Consider the following 11,932-nt stretch of genomic DNA (forward strand, 5'->3'; position numbering starts at 1 on the left):
TCAAGATAAGTACTTGCAATCTACTATGCTCTAATTCAAACCACAACAAAAATCCACTAATACATGACATTTGCAAAAACCATGTCCATAAGGTGCATAGGTGGTAGGACATTGTCGAACTTCCTTGCAGCTGCCTCATTATCCTGAATATACTCCTCCCAACCCGATCCAAATATCGTTCTTGTACCTTCATCGAATTGGTAACTAGGTTGATCAAGGAGTTGTTTAACATTTATATACACAAACTTCAACCATTTAACCATATATCTGAGTCTTTCTATGGTGAACATAAGCCCGTATGCTTCACGCATAACATAAGCTATTTCTATTAAGTCCTCTTTAAGGTTCGTAGCACCCACTTCAACCATGGTTTCGAACTTGATTTTGTCATATTTAGGAGTCCAATTGATACGCCTATAAACATTGCCACTTGGTAGAGTAATTGGAATAGACATATTGGATTTTTTAATAGTATTTCATGTCCAATATATGTATGCATTAATGAATGATGTGCAAAACTAAATTCCCAAGAAACATAACGAATGTATGCCTACGTTTTTATCAAATCATGCAGCCCCGTACACGAATAACATAAAACAATAATTATAGTACATGCAATAAATTTTCAAAACCTATAACAATCAATGAAATAAACTACTATTCCATTAACACCTATTTCATATAATACACGCCAAAAGTCCATAAAGTAATAAGGAGAGTTAGTTTGCACCAAGATCTAGTTTAATTTAGAGTAATAATGGTCTAATGCAAAATAATACATGTTAGAAGAAAAATACAATATGATGACAAACATATGCATATAAGTATTGCTACGAATGCAATTGTCTTCAATGCACTCCCAGTGGTTGAAACAGGTACAGGTCCCCCATTTGTAGGAATAACTACACGTCCATGGCTTTTTTGATAATCTTGAAATCGTGTCACTGCCTCCTCTATAGTGAGATAGGAGCAATGCACGGCTCTTGAGCAGCCTAGCACTTGCCTGGAGCATTCTGCCCACGTCATATACACCTCAAATTTGTGGCAAACATATACAAAATATGCTCTTGGCATTTTCTACAATATTGAGCAATGTATATACATGGGCAACATTAAAGCCATCAACACCACATACACATTGATGATCACTCCATAAGTAGACTATTATGATTATTTAATTGATCAAATATAATAAAACCAATAATATTCTTAAATTACAACAATTTTATATCAGCAATCCGTATTGAAGCATTCTCAATTCAATCATTACTCCAAAATAATAAATATGTCAAAAGCTATGTAAAGATATCGATCCAAGTTCTTGGATTCCAAGGAAATACATGATGTAAAAAAAAAATTGTATAATCAACATCATATAACGCATAAAGCAAAAAATTTAAAACATAAAACTTATTACAACCAGCAATCAACATCAGAAAGCCCTACTCAATTGATATTCGAGTTTAGCAACTAAACATATCTCCAAACTATTGATATTCAACATCTATTCACAATTGATTCATAATAAACATCTATTCACAATTGATCAAAGGTAGATGTAATTCTCATAAACCATAAAATTGGTTGCATAAGTTTCAAAAGCCCTAAAATGGGTCATTTTTTGCCTAATTTATTCCCCAAGTGCAAGGAAAAACTATAATTTCAAAGCTACGCCCATCCAACATTGGGCATTTCAACCAAAAGTAGAAGTTAATAACCCATCATCAAGAGAGGTTTTGAGCATACAAGTAAAACACAATAATAAAAGAATTAAATAACTGCATTTATAAAGATAGTGATCAGCCATGCACACCATACACATCAAGAACATATTTAGCTCTATCCTCTTCATTCATATTCAAGACTTAATGTCATCACATCCGCATCTTTGACAATTTCCTTAGCTGTAGTCACCCTAGCTTTGAGTGTGAGCCCCCGGATCTTGTCTATGGCCTCGCCGACTTGAGTTGTGAGTGGATTGCTTGGTCGTTTATTCATCATCACTCCTAGATTGTTGACAGCCTCTGTCATGATCTCAATGGAGTCGGTTAGTGACCTCTTCTTCTTTGGCCTTGCAACTGCAGTCTTGGGCTCTCTGCCAGATGGATGACTGCATCGGTGATTCAAGTACATCCTACTTATCCGGCACGTCATCTATATAGATACCTAAACCCATCATCGATATACCATCTCCTCCATCTGGGGACTTGGCTTCTTTCTTGACTCTCATGTGCTAACATTAACGGGGTTCTGACACTAGATCCTGCAACAACTTCGTTGTTGATGATAAGGTTAAGCGCATTGTAATAAGGGAAGGGCTACTCTTTCCACCCGTTAGCATTTGGATCATTACGTATTGATAAAGTGTGAGATATTAATACATGTTTCTTGGGCAAGTTACAAAACAACTAAAATGTTAATACAGGATTACTCACCTCAACAAAGGTAGCCCATACAACATCATTAATAAGCACATGGTGCCTGATATTGTCCCACCCAAAACCACTTTGACTCTTGATATCCTTAACTATCAAGTATTGAGCCTTCTAGGTCTTCAATTTATTCTTAAATTGGTCCCTTTTAATGTCCATAATGGTTGCTTTTAAGAACTCCCTCTCGACAGCAGCCCAGTGTAGAGGTTTAAAATCTTGTCTGTTTTATTGGTCTCCAAAGTCATTTCGGATAGGATATCCAATAATGCTATCTCCATTTTCTTCGACCAATTCAACCTTTTGGCCTTCGAGAGGCCAATTGTGCCTCCACCTCATCATTATCCATACCTAGTATAATAAGAGCTATCATACACAGTCCCATTGAATAGCAAGACTACAACAAAGTAACACATGAATTTCCTCATGAATTTTCTCATTGTTTATATATTAAAGTCCCATAGAATATCAAGACTACAACAAAATAGCACAATCTTTAACATACACTTCAACAATATCCATAACCTAATAAAACAAATAAAGATGCAAACACAAACCAAGTATGTTCCTGCAGGCATAGTTCAACATAACATTTCATACAATCAATGGAAGAGTACATAATCTAGGCACCACAATACCTATATTTTTCCCAAATGCTCTTCGCAATTTCTTCTCAGATTTCAAACTATTCATCCCTATCACTTTGACTCCTCCCAAAGCCTTCGAATGTCGGTACATTAACATCTCATCACTGCCTCGAGGGACCTCTATTTCATCATCTGGAGGAGTACCATCAATACCCATGATAAAGTTGTGCAAGATGAAACAAGCTATGACTACCTTCACTTGTGTCTTCAATGGGTATGTAGTCATGACTTTCAATATCGGAAATCGATTTTTTAAGACTTTGAAAGCCCATTCTATGGTATTCTTTAAAGAGAAATGTCTCTTGTTTGAAAAGTTTCATATAGTTTCAGGCCCTATGCTCACTACCACGGAAATCACTCAAGTGGTAGCGATTTAAACGATAGGGGGATAGAAATCCAGCAGCATTTGGGTACCCTACATCTACCAGGTAGAATTTCCCTACAAAAACATCATATTTACAAGTTAATTATATGGTCATATGGATGTATAGGTGTGTCAGGTCAACTAGTAATGCCAATATATTTTTACCTGGACGAACTCTAAGTGGGTCAACATTCAATAAGGAAAAATACAAATACGAGAATCTAATACTGACGCTTCCCAACCGACAAGGACATATTGGAACGTTAAATTAATGGAGCATACACCCATGACATTATGAGATATGAATCCCTTTCAATTTCGAAATGTGCCTTGCAGTGCATATGGCACAGTGGCTAAGATATGAGTGCCATCAATTGCTCCGATATAGTCATAAAAAAATTGAAAGTGAACAATCAAGCAATTTCAAATTCATATGATTGTACACTGATTAATAATAGAATGACAATATAAGGATATATAAAAATGACAATATAAGGATATATAAAAAATACCTTAAAATATGAGAGGAACTTCTCTCTTTTATGAAGTGTATCAATTAGCATGGTCGTCTCTGGAGGTTTAATGAAATTCCCATGAAGGTCTATGATTGTGTCCAACACTCGGTTGAAGTGCCGGTTGACGGTCTCACTCGAACGGTCAAAGTCATGATCGATCTTGCGATTCTTCAAGTTATGACTCAAAGTATGTAGGAACATCATTATTTATTCATCTAGTGATAGTCCCATCGTGTCATTTATCATTTCCCTTTTCCTAAGGAGATTTCGTAAACCGAAGAACACATCGGAGTTGGTCTCGACAATCCACCTCCCTTCTATTTATCATCTCAATGTGGTATTTGGTACCCAATGACCTACGTGTGGGACCCTTTTGTCTACGACTACAAGTAGCTAGAATTGTAGAAACAACTATTATTTTCTTATTCCCCTGTTGTTCATCAACCTCCTCCATTGCCTTATGGTAAAAATAATACGTCCTCCCTAATTTCTATAAACACAAAGCTATTCATCATTTACACTTCATTTGGAACAAACTAGAAACTATTGAAACAAGAACAATTGTAAGACTTGCATGCATCATACAACAAAAAAAAACACAAAATTGTTTGATGTTAACACTCAATTCTTTTACATTTGGGACCAAAATCCAAGAACAATAAGAATTCTATTATGAACACAAGATATCACCATCTACAATCAACTTAATACGTATGGAGAACCTTTACAATCAACTTAATATGTATGGAGGGCCTTTATGGATATATATTGCTCTCTCTGTATCCACCTAAACACCACCAATTCCTAATTTAAGGAATTGTTTGTTATCCATATTTACAGCAAGCACACAATCGGAGTAGCTTGCCAAGAATTGGGACATTTTTCATTTGAAAACACTTGTACATACAAAACGAATTCACAATGGCCTAATATAATGTCAATTTTCTCCTCAATTTTCAACCGGTAAATGGCACAACTAAATTCATCCCACAAGTACTGACTGAAGTGAACAATGACAAGAATCATGAGTAAAAAATCATCTTTTATGAACACAAGTAAGAAATCAGCATATGTAATTAAATCAATTATATGGAGGATATTTAGAGCATAAATTACTGTAGCATGCCCACCTAAAATCAACCAACTTCCAATTGAAAGAGTTTTTGTTTCAGTCCATATATACAGTAGGCACAAACGTACTATATGCTCTGCCAAGGAAAAGACATTTTTCATTTTGTAGATCCAAGTGCAGTAGTATCCTGTCCAACTTTCACTTGTGACAAGCATAAGATAGAATTAAGTACCTACTAGGAAAACTAGTCATTATATCCATACAAGTGTTTCCAATGCAAGAGATATGCAAGTTATACTAACTTCTCTGAGTACGTCACAGGTGCCTGCTGTAAACTACATGGTGACATTACAATTTTAAGTATGGTTCCCTATGATGCAATTTTTCATTTTTTTTAACCATGCATTTTGTATTATTGAAATGCATCTTATTCTACTTAATTCTACAACAATATACAATATTCAACCATAATAAATTTTCTCAAAGACAAAAGAAAATAGGCCATTAACAAGATAACAAAGAGAAAAGGTAGAGAATACAAAATCTGCTCATATTTAGCTTGGTAAAATTTTTAAAACCCCAACATCAAAAATTATATTTTTGGTATAAAATCAACATCACAAACTTACCACATCAATGCTCCACATCAAATTAAGAAACATCAAAATAAATTAGAAGTTGAATATTCATTTTTGATGATTAATTTTGGCGTGCTATTTCAAGTATCATCTAGCCTTGTACAATCAATATGGAAATGATAAACATTAAATACTTTTAAATTTGATATAGCAACTCAAAACTATATCACACCACAATGTAGAGAGAGACACCAAACTCATCTCCGAGCTCTAGAGAGAGACCAAACCTATATCACATTCGTAGCATCTGAAAGTTCTATAATACCCAAATACGCACTCACAAAAAGAGACAGAACAAGGCCAAAAAGAGAAAGAGACCAAGACCAAGATAAGTGATGGATTAGCCTACCCGGTATCTTGGTGTCAAGAGCTTGACAGGGTCCTTGATGGCTCGAGCGGGAGGGAGATAGCGAGCAGAGGCATAGAGAGCAGCACAGTGAACCCTAGCAGAGGGAGAGAGAGCGACACAATTTCCTTTTCTCTGTTTGTTTTTGTTGCGGTTTCTTTTTCCCCTTTCGATTTTGTTGCCGGATGTCAAATAGCACTATGAAATATTGTTTTGCGAAAAGAATTCGGCTCGATGATGGGGATTGTCCAATTCAACTTAAGTTGGATTGGCTTATTCCACCTATTTTAGAGGAATAAGGTCATCCCTATTTTTGGGCCAAAAATGTGGATCGGCCACTCTCCAGGATTCAACTATCCACGCGTGAAGTGTTACCTAAACAAGGGATAAGGGCCAAGGATATATTTGTCCTATAGAGTCCAATCTAGGTACCCAAACGGGCCCTTAAACTAGGGAGAGATATGACAAAGATAAATATTGGTTAATGTAATATTGTCTTCCTTTCAAAATAACCCGGAATTTTAGACAATTATAAAGAGAGAGAGAGTATGTGTGTTCAATATGGCAAAAGTAAATATTGGTTCATGCATTGTTGTCCTCTAGTTCAACTATAAGACATTTTGGTGTTGTTATTGTGCTTGTTTCCCATGATGGCATATAAATTTCGATGAGGCATTCAATGCTCTGTTGTTTCAATATGTCAAATAAGATTTTGATTGTGTATTCTCATTTTCCCTATAGTGTCATAGCATGTTAATATATTATGGTTAGGTAATCATAAATTCAAAAAGGGTAAAATTAAATGCGTAAAGCGATAAAAAATAAAATATAGAATAATGTACTTCTCTATAATTTGTCGAACTTTATATGTAGAAATGTTTATTAGTTGCTTTATGTGCCTGATGAAAATTTCTCTGTTTCTCTCTGAAAGAAAATTATGATTTTCAGAGAGAAATTTTCATCATCTTCAAAAAGAATATATGTAACAAAACTGCATTTAAAAATAATTTAGTTATATATGACTTTAAAAATATTTTATATAACTAAGAAGTATTTTGGTAGATATCCTACTTTTTTACTGGTTTTTCATTAATTGTTTGACAAGGTTTGTAAATGAATTATTTTCCTATTGTTTGAAATGCAACTTTCGAACATTCTTGCATCTATTGTATTGTCCAAATATTAGGCCAAATTGTTAATATAATTTAAAGAAGTATTATTTAAGAAAGTATAAAATAAAAATTTATTTTGATAATATTTTTGTATTTATTTGCAATGTGCAAAAGAACAACAATATTTTATGCATAATGGAACTTTAAGATCATATATCAAGGACAAAACAAATTATTTATGAGAATAAGTAATTAGTAAATTTACCCAAAATTGAAGAGTGATAGAGCATAGTAGGAATGTACCTTTCTCACATGATCTAATGTTATTTCTTGAACATCAATGAAAGATAGATACTGAGTGGGTGGCCTTCTCTTTAAAGGTGAAAAAGAGTATGATAATGTGGGAAGTAATTGCTCAGAATTCTCTTGGATCTTTTGAAAATATCAAATTAATTAGTAAATTTTTAGTAAATAAAAAGAATTGTTGTTGTAAAAGGTAGAACTTACAAATATGATAATGATTGAAATATTGACTCTGACAAAGAGGTGATGACCTTTGTGATGGGAGTTGAACTTGTTGACTTTATGTTCTAATAAATAGGTATGATTAGATGGCGCATTGGTTATTATCCATTTGTTAAATTTAATTAATTTTGTTACCTCCTCTATATTCTTGACTTTTGATATATGCCAAAATGATGTGCTTTGACTTTGAGAGAAGTCTATGCTTTCCTTTCATAGCTCTCCCCATAGAGTTATTCGAATACTTTCATTTTTGTTAAATATTAGCTAACTTTAATAGAATTACCAAATAATGATAAAGTGGTTTATGATTAATAAAAAAAAAGAAGATATAGTATACCTTTCATTTATGAAATAAATATTTCTTGGGCCAGAGTTTGGCTTGGATGAGAATTCTTCAATATTTGTGACGACTCTCATTATTTCTGCGTTAAAAAATAAATTTAGTGGATAAAAAATTATGCAATATAATGCAATAAATATAACTATAAATGTAAGATGTTATAAATTTGTACCTTTGCGTAGAGGTTTCTTTTTATACTGAAAGAATATTGAAATCTAAAAAGTTATAGTTCTTCTCTATTGGAAACTCTTTATCATTTGTGACTTTATCTATTGTGATTTCTATATCGATAGTTATGTCGAATTTGTTTCCGACCAGTTTGTGCTCTTGTGGACTGACATTCAACATTGCATTTCTTACCTTGTATAGAAATCCTTCCTCAAGTTTAGGTTAGAAGAGCTCAATATTCTGATTATATATTGTTGCAATAATTTCTTTGCCTTGTAAACATTAGGTAATTAAGATATGCTTACTATAGTTTAGGTAAAATTAAACAAAATTAAAATACTTTTGGTCCGAGAATAATAATTTCATAAATATTTTTGCTTATATTGTTTAGATGTTCGTTGGTAGCTAGCATGGAATAATCTACACATCAAAGAAATGCTTCTTTGTTCTTATGAAATTTGTGAAAATATTGATATGTATGATTGTGATTGCAATGATGCCCTCTTCATTTTTTGTAATAACAAAAGAAATCCAATCAGTCTGTTTTACATGTTTTCAAGGAAATAAGAAACCAATAAAGATAATATTAAGGAAAAAGGAGCATATTTTTTTATATATAGACTTATAAAATGAAAGGCTCTTTATATAGCAATGAAAGTATATTTTTCGTAATATTGTTTATAAATGCAACAATACATGCAAGAGAGACTAAAAAAAAACTAAAGTAAGTCAATAAGCTTACAATTTGAAATAAATATAGACAATATTCTTTGCATAGCAACCCTTTATCTGCTATTTTTTTTTTTGTTAGTACTTTTATGTTTCTCATAGATATTCCTCTAGATAACGCTACATATAGTTGTCCATGATTGATACAAAAGGAGTTCAGAAAATTAAATCCAGCATTCTTTAATTCTTAAACAAGCAAAAATTCAACAATAATTGAGGGAAAAATACGGTTGTACATCAAATTATGGAGAAGAATAAGCTATATTTCTTCATTCATAAACAAACTCTTTACGAAAAATATCAAGTTCAAGTTTTTACACATAAACCTTCATTTTTTGTATAAACAAAAAAACTAAAAACTAAAGCAAAGAAACCCCCAAATGCTAATCTTTCTCTACCTCTTTCTTTCTTTCACATGGATCTTAATCTGTTTAGCTCTCTCTTTCCTTCATGTCAATCTTGAAAGTAGGACTATGTAATCAAGTACAATGTATATAAATTAAATTTTTTCTCATTTTTCTTATTCTAACACTGGCAAGACCACTCACAATGTTCAATTACAAATAAATAATAATTAAAATTAATAAATAAAAGAAGAGAAACACAGTTCCTACTTGCTACTACTATTGAATACAAATCCTTAAATCAAAACCTTAACTCATTGCTTTATGGGAATAGATGAGCTCAAAACAAAAATAAAATTTCTGGACATTACCGCAACTGGGCCTGGTACACCCCATGCCGAGTCTCCTCTTTCTGATGGTGCTCGAGATCTATGATCGGTCTCTTGATTTTCCTACTTGTGGCAAAAACCCTCTCAATAGCATATGGATCTCGATCTGAAACCAACTACCTTAAGCCTCAATGCCTTAAACTTGCTTAAACCCCTGGGCTTGATCTTTAGAGAGATGAGAGACAGAAATCAACAAGAGAATGAGATATCTACTAGCTAGGGTACGTTCCCCTTTGCTGCCCACAAAAGTCAAGAACAACCTTAGCTAGGTGTGACCCTTAGAAAACACAAGAGAGAGATGAGATTGCTTGGGTGTGCAATCTTCTGGTTATGCTATGTTATCCATTCAAGACGATTTTTGGCTTATAAAAATATCATTTCGGGATCATTTTAGGTTGGACTCCTGAGACTCTTACACTCTAGAGACCCTTTAGACTTGATTAGCTCTTATGCTCAGAGAAAGCTTAGAGATCATGAGACCTGAGAAAAACCTAGACTTAGGGCGTGTTTGATAACATGAAGAAAGAACATGAACTGAAAATTGGAAGTTACTGAAGAACTGTAAATTAGAAGTTACTTAAGAAGTTAATGGTTCTGTATTTGATAACCTCCCTGGGAAGTTAAGAAGTTCATAGTTTCTGTGTTTGATAACTCCTGGGATATATGGTAAATATCTTATATTTATATTTACATAGATAATAATTTAAATAGAAATATATAATATTTAAAACATACTATAATATATGATATAATGTATTTTATATTTATTTTATATATATATATATATAAAATATGAAATTATCTTATATTACATAAAATAATATAATATATTATAATATATTTTTATTATATATAATATATTATACATTATATATATAATATAATATATTATAATATATATAGTATATATTTTTATTATATAATATTATAAATATCTGTTATATAAATAAAATAATATATATATATATATATATATATAGATATATGTAGACAAAATAAAAGTTCCCTTTTCAAGTTCTAAGGTTTACCATGGAACTTTACTCAAGCCTAAAAGGTCGGAACTTCAATTGTAAGGGGGAGTTCTCAAATTATCTTCCACGTTTTATCAAGCACACAAGATGAACAGTAATAGATAAAGTTTTCTCTTCCTCTTCTAACTTCCTGTTATCAAACACGCCCTTAGAAAATAGCTTTAGGCCACTTGTAACCCTTTGATAAAAACACCCATCCAACTAAGCCAAGACCTAGTCAAAACATGAAGAGAGACAAAGAGGATGCACGTCATAAACTCAGTCGGTCCTTATACGGGTGAGGCCTCGAAGCCTCGGGAGTCCCAGGCCAACTGGTTCGGTCTGGTACATTTTTACTCTTTTTTATGTTTCTTTTATATTTTTGTTTATTTTATTAGAATTAAATTAGTTTTATTGCTTTTTACATAGTATTTCGTATTTCGGATCACTGTTAGCTCTACCATTGATATGAGAGCAGATATGCTTACTTATGAGTAGATTGACCTCGGATCAGATTTTGATTGTTCCACTCTCTATCACTCTTTCAAAAAATTAGTTTGTGGTGTTCATATATGAGGGATCTTCCTCTTGAGATATCTCCGATTTGCATCGTGAACAGTTTGGTGCCCACCATGGGGCAGTTCGAGCTTGATCCAAGCTTCAAAATACGTCTTTTGTTTATTGTTTTGCATTGATTTTTTGTCCAAAATAGTCCCAAGTTCAACTGTAACCAGGACCCAGGGTTTCTGCGGCTGTGAAACCCTGTCTATCTGGGGCGACTCTCCCTGTGTCGCCTAGGCAACGCTACCTGTGTCGCTTAGAATCGGAGGTCTGAAAAAGTTCTCTTGCTGCTCACCAATTTTGAGGTCAAAATAAATTTTTTAAAAATACGAAAAAAATATTTTTCTAGGAAGTAGTATCAGTGTTAACCCTGTAGGATTTTCATTTTATTTTAGTTTATTTTTTCTTTCAACCATGATTTCCATGCTTTATCATATTTATTTTAACCCTACTTAATCAAAAAAATAAAAAAAGAATAATAATAATATTTGTTTGAGGGTTGCCAGCACCTCCTCGAACTACAACCGGATCGAGTCACCCTTGATTCGGGTTGCACTCAACTAGGCACGGACTGTGCTTGGTTTCACTATTTTGATTGAACACCTACTCAGGGGTTGCTTACCCCTCCACCTTTACTGAGCTCTCGAGCGAGCTCCACCTCGAAGCACACATTTCTTGAAATGATTGGTGTCGAGCGCTCACATTATTTCCTCTACTTGGTGTTTGCTTGCTTGTCAATTCTT

At 33.2% G+C, this 11,932-nt stretch overlaps 1 long non-coding RNA gene across 1 annotated transcript; it reads right to left on the reverse strand.

Moving 5' to 3' along the window:
* Positions 1–645: 645 nt before the first annotated feature.
* On the reverse strand, positions 646–6,362 carry LOC110007251 (uncharacterized). Its single transcript, XR_002280929.2, has 2 exons — positions 6,015–6,362; positions 646–1,013 (listed from the first exon to the last, which is right to left on the reverse strand). It is a non-coding gene; the product is annotated as an uncharacterized LOC110007251 (long non-coding RNA).
* Positions 6,363–11,932: the final 5,570 nt, after the last annotated feature.

This window comes from Amborella trichopoda, chromosome 13 (genome assembly GCF_054954075.1).
Source record: "Amborella trichopoda isolate Santa Cruz 75 chromosome 13, AtrichopodaSantaCruz75HAP2 v2.0, whole genome shotgun sequence".
In the NCBI taxonomy this organism is placed as follows: Eukaryota; Viridiplantae; Streptophyta; class Magnoliopsida; order Amborellales; family Amborellaceae; genus Amborella; species Amborella trichopoda.